The sequence below is a fragment of the Carlito syrichta genome, unplaced genomic scaffold, assembly GCF_000164805.1.
Source record: "Carlito syrichta isolate Samal-C Ts95f unplaced genomic scaffold, Tarsius_syrichta-2.0.1 Scaffold302582, whole genome shotgun sequence".
Classification (NCBI taxonomy): domain Eukaryota; kingdom Metazoa; phylum Chordata; class Mammalia; order Primates; family Tarsiidae; genus Carlito; species Carlito syrichta.
Window position 1 is genome coordinate 506,116 of NW_007246678.1, and position 11,784 is coordinate 517,899.

An 11,784-nucleotide genomic window follows, 5' to 3' on the forward strand; every position below is an offset into this window, starting at 1 on the left:
AATGCATCCATTAACTCTCTCATAAAACTTCACTAAAATGGCAATAAATTGACGTATTTTAAAAGACATAAACCTTTCAGATTCAAAATTTGTAGCTGGAAAGTGAATGGTCAAGTGGTAACCTACTCAGTAAATGAGAATAAACTGAATTGGAAACCAGCATTAAGGAACTCAACCCAATCAAATGAACTTAACCCATCAAAAGGGTCTGGAAGTGGTGATACCAGGTACTTTTGGGCAGTGGGGTAAAATAGCAATTAACAGAAAGACTGGTTGGAAGCCCACTTAAGAATAAGACAGGCTTCCAGATATTTTCCTTCCTTTCTCTTCTCTTTACTGATGGGAAAAAATAATGTTTATTATTCGCATAAAATTATTCAGGAGCTCTTGAAAGAATCAAGGGAGGAACTACCATATTATAAATGATAGGACTAAGGAAAGGATTATATAATGAATATTGTATATCCTAGGCTGCTTCCTGTCTCCAGATCCTAGAAGATTTGTAGCCATCATGTCCTTCAGGCATGAAGTCAGAAGAGTCAGAGCTGAGTCATGTAAGTTCAAGAGAAAAGACCTAAAGATAGTAAATGGGATTTCTTAAGGAATTATCCTACTAAATAACCATACATTGAAGTTCACCAACCCTATCCAGGTTCTTGGAGCCTCTAACTAATTTTTAGTGATTAACTATTATATATAAATGTAAATCAAGTATTTCAGGAAGGTCTCTAATTTAAAAGTACCAAACAAAACAAACAGCAACTTGAGAGACACAGAAGTTATGCAGGAAGAAAAAATTTTAAAAGGAGGAAAAAGCTGATTACTCAAGTCTTTTGGAATAGAAAGTTACTCATGCCTAAGCAATACATTCATAGATACTATTTTCCTTATTCATCCTGCTCTCAAATCATCTCAACAAAAAAAGAATAAAGAACTAGTTAAAAAAAAAAAAAGCTGTTAGCAGTGAGAGCATAAATTTTGGAAATAGAGAGTAGAGAGATATAAGCTCAGATTCTGTTTACCAAAGCTCACTAGTAAAGTTTTGCTCTCTGAACCATAGTTTCATTACTTGAAAAACAGGAATAACAGTACCCATTCTGCAGGGTTAAATGACATAACACATAAAGTGCCCACATGTAGCTACGTGAACATTCAGCTCTTTCCTCTCCTTTCGGTGATCTGGTTTGATTTTTTTAGATGTAGATATGAATTTGACAAAGATGCTCTCAACACCAAACTTCCAAGAGGAAAAAAAATTGCTTTTTAAAAATGTATATTCCTTCTCTCTAGATGTCAAGTAGGTACTTGATAAGTTTTGAATACAAAGATATGCTAATAATATAGTCATTATATGAATCACCTCAAAAGCTTGATAAATTTCAACCCTTTTTAAAGTTATGGTGAACCAACAGAAGATGAGCTAGTATCTGTAACTCACTACAGAAATAATTCTCAGAGTGGCTATGGCGGTAGGTGTGGGCTTTCTCCTATGGAGGCGTCAGAAGAGAAGGTGGCATGTATGATTCGGAAAAAGAAAGAGACTCTATAACCCCCATAATATAATTTCAATTGTCAAGTCATTTTGTCCTATATTCATTAGGGGCACTCTGAAGTGCAATATAAGCATAATGGCTTTCATCTGAGTAAAGTGATGCTAACAAAGAACACCCAACCAATTCACTCCAGCTAATACGTGTATGTTATACTCAGTGTTTCACCCAATGTTTTACCCTTTCTAGCCATTGATGAATTGAATATCTTTAACTGAAATGCTATGGGTATAAACCCACATATATTCAGCAGGAGTAGCCTACTACCATTTTTCTCTCAAACAATGACATTTTAAGAGATTCTGAGACCTCACAAAGATAAGTAATTAATAGGACTTAAGTATACTACTAATTAGGTGTTCTACTTACTTCTCAGATATGGCTTTGAACCTGGTTCGTGCTTCAGATCAGCCCAATAGATTTTTACTAAAGTAAATTCCTCCTTTAAGGATTAAAGAGGCATTTCTCATCAATAGTCTTCATGTTTCACTCAAGTACCATTTTTATCACTCTGCCGCAAACCAAGTAGTCAGACATAGATATAGATATTGATTTATGATGATGAGTATGCCATGACAATGGGAAGAAGTATGGTGCAGTCGATAAGAGTACAAACTCTGGAGTCACACTACACGGGTTCGAATCTAGCCAACTTCTTAGTGGCTAGCACTGGTCAGACTCATTTTTCTCAACTGTACAATGGGGATATTAATGATAATTTAAATCAGAGTATTATGAGAAGTGAGTTGATACATGTTAAGCACTGGCAACAGTGCTAGGCACAGAGTAAGTGCTATATAAATACTATATAAATATTTAATATTATTATGATTGTGATTTTTTTTTTTTGAGTCGGAGTCTCACTCTGTCACCCAAGCTGGAGTGCAGTGGCACACTCTCAGCCACTGCAGCCTCAACCTGCTGGACTCAGGTGATCCTTCTGCCTCAGCTTTCCAAGTAGCTGGAACTACAGGCATGCACCACCACACTCAGCTAATTTTTTGATTTATTGTAGCGATGATGTCTCACCTAGTTACCCAGGCCGGTATAGAACCATGAGCTCAGGCAATCCTCTTACCTAGGCTTCCCAAAGTGCTGGGATTATAGGCGTGAGCCACTGCGCCCGGCCTGTGTTTCTTATTTATACCTACAAATGCCATTAGGCAAAGGATACTGTATTTGTCCAAATATATTCATGTATGCCTACTAGTCCATCCATCCACCCAGCATCTGTTGTATATCTATTCTATACCAGACCCTAGGTTAGTAAGTAGAGTCATAAAGATAAACAACACTCCAACTGTTAGATACTGATAGCCTTGAAGGATTATTTCAGAAGCATCTGTCCTCTTTCACCTACCCAACATCTTCACTTGATGTGTATGTATAAAACAAGCTTCAATCATCCTTTACCACCAAACAAACAAACAAAACTTTGCTTCTCCCTAGTCTTTCCCATATCATTAAATCACTCCTTATATCCAACTGCCCGGAGCAAAAAAACAAGGAGTCATCTTTAATTATTATTTCCCTCACACTCTATTGTCTAAGCTACCAGGCAAGTCATGTTGAATGTAAATTCAAAATATATTCCAAGTCTGACTTCTTTTTATTTCCTATAACATTACTAGAATCTAAGCCATTATTATCTCTTGTCTGTACTACTGCAAAAGCATCCTACAAACTGGTTTCCATACTACTACTCTTGCTGCCTCTCAGCTCTCAACAGAGCAAATATGTTACTTTCTCCCCCTATGTCCATACTCAAAACCTCCAATGGCTTTCTATCACATTTAGAGTAAATCCAAAACCATATCTTGGTTTTTAAAACCTCCATGGCTTCCTATCACATTTAGAATAAATCCAAAACCGTATCTTGTTTTTCACATCACCACCTGAGGTCTGGTCCCTTACTACCTCTCAGACCTTATACTGACTTCTCTAGCCACATTGGTCATGTTTCTATTCCATGAAAGTGGTATGATCCTTCCTTTCTCAGAGTTTCTGTATTTGCTGTTTCCTCTGCCTGGAATGCTCTTTCACCAGAGCTTCCCATGACTCAACCAACTCCATTATTCACATATCTCCTCAAATAGCATATCCTAAGCAAGGCCTTCTCTGAACAGCTTGTGTAAGACAGCCATATTTCCACTTATTTCCTACTTCAAACAGCTCTATTTTCTTCATAACATTGTTCACTACTTGAGATTATATTATATTATGGATTCATTGAGATTATATTATATTATGGATTCATTTTACTTGTGTTTTAACTGTTTGTCTTACTAGCATGCAAGATACAGGAAGGTACAGGCTTTGTCTGTCTTGTTCCTAACAATATCCCCAATGTTTAAAATGTTTGAAACTATCTGGCACACAGTAGGGGCTCAATAACATTTGTTGAGTAATGAATAAAGTGATAAGATTAAAGTGTTCAAAGTTCTCTGAAGTTAACTCCACCTAATAGTGAGGATAAGATTAAAAATGGAAATTTCTTAGTTATATATACCCTTAAATCCCTGGCTGAACACAGTAGCTCAGGCCTAAGCAAAACAAACAAACAAACAAAAACAACAACATATACACTAAATCCTTTAAAAATAAAAAATTCATAATTTTGAGTCAGGATTTCATTCTGTTGCCCAGATGGAGTGCAGTGGTGCAATCAATCATAGTTCACTGCAGCCTCAAGTTCCTGGGCTCAAGTGATCCTCCTCCCTCAGCCTTTGGCATAGCTGGGACTACCTACACCATCCATGCCTGGACATTTAAAAAATTTTATTTGTGGAGATGAGGTCTCACTATATTGTCCAGGATGGTCTCAAGCTCCTGGGTTCAAAAGATCCTCCTGCCTCAGCCTCCCAAAGTGCTGGAATTATAGGTGTGAACCACCATGTCAGGCCTAAAACATATACACACACACACACACCCCTATATATAAAATATATATGTGCACACATATATAAATATATATATATAATTTTTAAAAATTTTTTATTTTAAAGGTTTTTTTTTTTTTTTTAAATTCAGATTGAGGTATACATCATACAGCAAAGTTTGGGCCTCCCTTTGTCCCAAACTGCACCACCCCCCCAGCAGTGTCCTGCTACTGCCAATCCCGTTCTTATTGTATTATGGTAAATGTTCTGGGTTTGCATATGAGTGAGAACACGTGGTACTCAGTTCTTTGTTTCTGTGATAGATCACTGAGTATGGTAGACTCTAAATCCATTCAAACTGCTGCAAGGTCCATACTTTTGTTCTTCTTTATGACTGCATAATATTCCATCATGTATATGTACCACAGTAATATATATATATTAAATCTACTCCTTTCTCCCAAGGTTTTTCCCTAAAATATTACTCAAGCATAGTATGTGCACCTTAATAATAAAGAAAGTATATACATGTATACTGTTTCAGAATGTCTATTATTTCAAAGACTTTTTTAAAAAGTGAAATGCAGTGGAATATAATAGGGTTTTGTTTTGGTTTTTTTTTTGGCAACTTGGAGTAAGTGAAAATTATTTTTATAGGTGAAACATTATCCACTTAGCATCAAACATTTATTGAATACCTACTATGTACCAGGCTCTGGGTACAGTGATAAGTCAACAGATATAGCTCCTATCCACATGATATTCAGAGTCTAGTGGGAAGAGGCAGACAATAAATAAGCAAGGAAATAAGTATGTGAGAACAAATTCAAAACAATGCTATGAAAGAACAGAGTTCTCTCATAAACCATAAAGAGGGAGATCCAAGTAGATGGTGTGAGTTCAAGGAAGACTGATCTGAGAAGGTGACATGGACGCTGAGTCTTAAAAGATGAAAAGGAGGCAGTGCTTTGAGAGGAGCAGGAGGCAAAGGTCTTCCATAAGGTGAAAGATCATGTGCTAAGAAACTGGTGCTAGGTCTGCCCAGCGCTGCCTGCTTGCGCCCCACCCTCCCCCAGTGGAATGCGGTCCCCGCTCGCACTTCTCGCCGCCGCCACAGCCCTTCCTCCCACATGCCGCCGGTGCTCGCCGCCAGCATGAACCGGCAGCTCAATGGCTTCCACAAGGCGTTCATCAAGGAGAGCACCTTCCTTTTCACCTCCTAGTCTGTGGGGGAAGGCCACCCAGATAAGATCTGTGACCAGATCAGTGATAATGTCCTTGATGCCCACCTTCAGCAGGATCCTGACGCCAAAGTGGCTTGTGAAACTGTTGCTAAAACCGGAATGATCCTTCTTGCTGGGGAAATTACATCCAGAGCTGCTGTTGACTACCAGAAAGAGGTTCGTGAAGCCATTGAACACATTGGATATGATGATTCATCCAAAGGGTTTGACAACAAGATTTGTAATGTGTTGGTGGACCTGGAGCAGCAGTCACCAGATATTGCCCAAGGTGTTCATCTTGACAGGAATGACAAAGACATTGGTGCTGGAGACCAGGGCTTGATGTTTGGCTACCACTGATGAAACAGAGGAGTGTATGCCTTTAACCACTGTCTTGGCATACAAGCTCAATGACAAACTGGCAGAACTACGCTGCAATGGTACTTTGCCTTGGTTACGCCCTGATTAGAAAATTCAAGTGACTGTGAGTATATGCAGGATCAAGGTGCTGTGCTTCCTATTAGAGTCCACACAATTGTTATATCTGTTCAGCATGATGAAGAAGTTTGTCTCGATGAGATGAGGGATGCCCTAAAGGAAAAGGTCATCAAAGCTGTGGTGGCTGCAAAATATCTCGATGAGGACACAATCTACCATCTGCAGCCAAGTGGCAGATTTGTTATTGGTGGGCCTCAGGGTGATACTGGTTTGACTGACTGGAAAATCACTGTGGACACTTATGGTGGTTGGGGAGCTCATGGAGGAGGTGCCTTTTCAGGAAAGGATAATACCAAGGTAGACAGCTGCTTATGCTGCTCGTTGGGTGGCAAAATCCCTTGTTAAAGGAGGTCTGTGCAGGAGGGTTCTTGTTCAGGTCTTTTATGCTATTGGAGTTTCTCATCCATCGTCTATCACCATTTTCCAGTATGGTACCTCTCAGAAGAGGGAGAGAGAACTATTAGAGATTGTGAAGAAGAATTTTGATCTCCACCCTGGGGTCACTGTCAGGGATCTGGATCTGAAGAAGCCAATTTATCAGAGGACTACAGCCTATGGCCACTTTGGTAGGGACAGCTTCCCATGGGAAGTGCCCCAAAAGCTTAAATATTGAAAGTGTTAGACTTTTCTCTCCAGACTTGTTGGCGTAGGCTACAGAGAAGCCTTCAAGCTCTGAGGGAAAGGGAGCTTCTTGCTAAATTTTCCTGTTCTCTTTCAGCTCCTGATCAGTTGCAGTCACTCTAGTCAATGACATGAATTTTAGCTTTTGTGGGGGACTATAAGTTGGGCTATTCTGTCCCTAAGTGTTTGGCCACCATTATAATAAATTTAGTGAGCATAGCTGATTCATTAACTGCCTAGAAACAAACAACACTGTAGTAAATAATGCTTTGAAATTGAACCTTTGTGCCCTATCACCCAACGCTCCAAAGTCCTAATTGCATTGACTTTCCCACCAGATGCTGATAATGTCCTTGTAATGCCACATAAAGTACTTGTAGTTCCACTATAGCCTGTCTGGCAATGCCACAGCCCTGTCAACATGAATTTGTAATGTCTTGAGCTCTATTATGAATGTGAAGCCCTCCCCTTATCCTCCCTGTAACTTGATCCATTTCTAATTATGTAGTTCTTTGTCAGGGAGTGTTCCCTACCCTGTCAGTCTTGCATACAACACAAGTTTCCAGCTGGAGCTCTAGCCTGACATCAAAAAAAGGCAGTTACTATTAAACCATCTCCCTGGTGCTTATGCTCTTAATTACCACCTCTTCAACAGCACCAAATCAATCTCCATTTTCAGCTGTCTTTTGGAGGACATACGTAATAAGGTTTTTATTTAGCAAACCAATCCTATGCAGTGTCAACACTAGCCAAACCTCACCAACTCCTAGCTCTAGAAAAACAGGCACTTGGCACCCTTGTGATGTCATACAGAGATGTCACAGGGCAGTACCTGAGGGTCTGTAGGTTGCACACTCGGGTACCAGATAACTTTTTTTTTTCTTTATAAGAAAGCCTGTACTCCACGCTGTACAATAACTCCTCCCAGGGTCTTAACTTTGTTTTATTTTCAAAACCAGGCCCAATGAGCTTTCTGAACAGCTGGTGTAGCTACAGAGAAACCAGCTTCCTTCAAAGAGCAGTGCTTTTGGTGGGGAGGAGAAAATCCCTTCATACTTGAACGTTTTCTAATTGCTTATTTATTGTATTCTGGGGTATGGCGTAAGTACAGAGAAGCCATCACCTCAGATGGCAGCTTTTAAAAGATGTTTTTTTCTCTCAACACCATGATTCCTTTAATAACATGCTTCCAGCATTCCCAGGTAAGCCAAGGTGCCCTACAGAAAAACCTTGGGTTAGACCTAGAGGGGGTCTGACTGGTGTTAACAGAAGGGAGAGCAAAGCTGGTGCGGCTGGCCATGGAGAAAGCTGACTTGGCTGGTGTGGTACAGAAAAGCCAGCTTGTTTACATGCTTATTCCATGACTGCTTACCCTAAGCAGAAAGTGCCTTTCAGCATCTATTTTTGGAGGTTTATTACGTATGTCTGGTTTTCAATTTCAACAGATTAATGAAGATCTAAATAAAATGCTAGGTTCTACCTTAAAAAAAAAAAAAGAAAAAGAAACTGGTGCTCTCTTAGGAAATGAAAGAGGTCACTGGGACTAAATTACAGTGGTAGAGAGGTTGCTAGAGAAAAAGTTAAAAAAGTAAGTGGCTGCTCAGTCACACAGAATCTTACAGACTATGCTAAAACACTTGACTACTCTAAGAGAAATGGGAAACCTATTATAACAGAAACTACATTTTAGGATAGGGTTATTTCTTGTCATAAATCACTAATATAATATAGATACGCTAGTTCAATTGTGTTGTCCTCCTTATTACATCAGTAGCGCCTAGCACAGAATCTTACTTGAACCCACTCCATTTACCTGATCTCCTTCTTTATGCTTTATGAGAGAAGTCTATTCTTTCATAGCATTTATTCTGAATTTGTTGTCACATACTTATTTCCTTGCTTATTTATTATCTATTACTTACCACTAGACTCTAAACACCATGTAGGTATTGTAAATTATTTACTAATAACTAAATGACTCGTGGTATTGTTTTCAGGAAAGCGTTCTAGGTGACAGAACTCATCATAATCCATATTGCCTTAGCCTTGTTACAAATGACATAATTTTCTATCAATTTCTAACTTCCTAGCTTCAATATGTCTGAAGAATACACAAGGCAGGTCTAGTGACAATAAACTATTTTTGAAGTTGGATGCATGTAACTCAGGAGTTAACTCTATTAATCTGTGAAATTTAAAAAAATATATACTATTTACTTAATTTACTTCAGTCTTTAACTTCATAATAGCAGAACTGAAAATATAAAATCATCAACCAATATATCTGAATTATTTTTATTTCAGCAGTAGTACATCATCAACAAAAATATCTTTCAGCTTGTCATCTATCCAAAAGAAAAAAAATGTCTATAAGCAACATAAAATAGGGCCAGGACTAGGAAAACGAGGGAGGTGCCTAGGATGAAAAATTTAAAGAGGCATTCACTCTCACTTGCACAATCTTGGCATAAAATTTATTTTTTTGGGCACTGAGCACTAAACTGATGATGAAAGCTATTTAACTTAAGATACACTGGCAAAATAGAACTATGTGTCTATTGTTTTCATGATTTGCTTAGACAAGAATTAAAGTGAATTAAAATACTTTCAGTTTACAAATGTTTTATTCAAATGTACTATCTCATTTGATCCTCAAAATAAGTCTGAATTAAGTGTTATCATTATACATTTTATGGATCAGAAAAGTTAGCTATTTTAGTAAATTGTCACTGAATACACTAGTATCCTAAGTGTGGAACAATAACATTTGATGTTTATAAATATTAAAATAAAAACTCTTTTAAATTATTTTTTAAAAATAAAAAACAAATGAGTAGAAAGTTTGCTAGACAGCCGGGCTCGGTGGCTCAGCCTGTAATCCCGCGCTTTGGGAGGCTGAGGTGAGTGAACTGCCTGAGCCCGAGGGTTCGCGACACGCCTGGGCAACTTGGCGAGACCCCATCTCCAGAATAAATCAAAAATTAGCCAGGCATGGTAGCGTGTGCCTGTAGTACCAGCTACTTGGAAGGCTGAGGCGGAAGGATCACCGGAGCCCAGCAGGTTGAGGCTGCGGTGGCCGAGAGCAGCCACTGCACTCCAGTCTGGGTGACAGAGTGAGAATCCAACACAAAAAAGAAAGTTTGCTAGAAATAATTATTAGGATATTTATGACATTTTAATTAATAACCTTTTATTAATCTATTATTTTTCACCTTTATCCAAAACTTTATTCATTTACTGAAAAACAAATCTACATTAACATCTGTTATTAACAATAATCGCTATCATTTAGTAAATGTTTCTTATGTGTGTGTATTTAATTTTCACAAAAACCCCATGGTGTAAGAACTACTATATTCACTTTACAAACACAGAAACTGAGGCTAACAGGTGGCAAAACTGGGACTGAAATTTAGTCAGCCAGGCTCTAGAATCTGATATCTCATCCACTATGACTATACTATAATCGTTCATTAATTTCTTAATATAATAAAAAGCAGCAATAAAACAAGTGCATGAATAAATTTTACCAAGGCTAGTCATGGCATTACACACTACTTAATAAAGCCAAATGTTGTTGATAATAATTCTTCTAGCAGAAACACAAAGGCATCTTATTTAATCAGGTGTTCGCTATCTTCAATTTCTACAATATTTGCTTAACATAATTACAAAATTTACTAAACACAAAGAGCTTGTATAAAATATCATTTCCCCTTTCAGCATTAAGTGTCTGGTATAAAAACACACACCAAACAAACACAAAACAACAGTAAACTGTGAGTCTTTTGACAGTGCTAAACAATGTATATTATAATCAGATCAAACTCTAGAAATAAGCAAAATAGGCCCAAAATTCTAATTAGGTTTTCATGAAAGGTAATCACTTTAAAGCAATTTTTTAAAAGTCCTTCAAAACAACAATCCCTTTGCTAAATTACAGACTAAGAGCAGATATTTTTAAGAACTTAAAAACTTTAGAGGAGTAGTGATTTTATCAAGGACACATAATTGTATACACATGAACACGTCAAACAACTTTATACCTTAAACTGTCTTGTAAAATGCATATACTAAATTGATATCCTGGTCAACATGTTAATGAAAATGAGAGATACATAAATGTAATAAGGTCCTATTTCAAAATTTTTTATTTTCTTTCTTTCAACCTAAGTTACCTTGTGATGATGATTTTTTTAAAGTATTTTTTTAAAAAATGTAATATACACAATATATTTTGTATTTGTTCCGCCAATTCTAAAATATTGTTTAAAGAAAAATTTCCTAACTCAAAATTAGCTAAGATTTCTAAAACTGGGTCAAGGATTACCAGATGGTGTCTGCTATGGTGGTTCTGGGAGGCAGCTGCAAGGGAGATGACAAAATTCATGCAATTAAAAAATAAACAGCCATTGTCTGAAAGAAGTGTTACATGAGTCAAAGTCCTCTCCCATCACTACTATCTTCAATCTAATGAGGGTCTTCCTCCTTTCTAGTAATCATGATAAAACCTTGTTTTGAGAAGTATCTATTCATATCTTTTGCCCACTTTTTAATAGGGCTGTTTTATTCTTTTTGGCACATTTGAGTTCCTTGTAGATTCTAGATATTAGGCTTTTGTCAGATGTACAGTGGGCAAATATTTTTCCCCATTCTATGGGCTGTCTCCCTGCTCTCTTGATGGTTTCTTTTGCTTTGCAGAAGCTTTTTAGTTTGATGAGGTCCCACTTGTCAACCTCATCTCTTATGGCATGGGCACTTGGGGTTTTGATCAGGAATTGGTTTCCAGTTCCAATTTCCATAAGGGTGTCGCCTGCATTTTCTATGGTTCTTATAGTTTGAGGTTTCATGTTTAGGTCTTTGATTCATCTAGAGCTGATTTTTGTGTATGGTGATAGGTAGGGGTCTTGTTTAAATCTTCTGCATAGCCGGGCTCGGTGGCTCAGCCTGTAATCCCGCGCCTTTGGGAGGCTGAGGTGAGTGGACTGCCTGAGCCCGTGGGTTCGAGACCCG

At 37.9% G+C, this 11,784-nt stretch overlaps 1 protein-coding gene and 1 pseudogene across 2 annotated transcripts in view; one reads left to right on the forward strand and one right to left on the reverse strand.

The window, feature by feature from the left end:
- Positions 1-11,784, reverse strand: part of RB1 (RB transcriptional corepressor 1) — a 173,862-nt gene that overhangs the window by 26,554 nt on the left and 135,524 nt on the right. The window lies entirely within an intron of this gene.
- On the forward strand, positions 5,584-6,763 carry LOC103259272 (annotated as a pseudogene). Its single transcript, XR_504226.1, has one exon. The product of XR_504226.1 is annotated as an S-adenosylmethionine synthase pseudogene (transcript).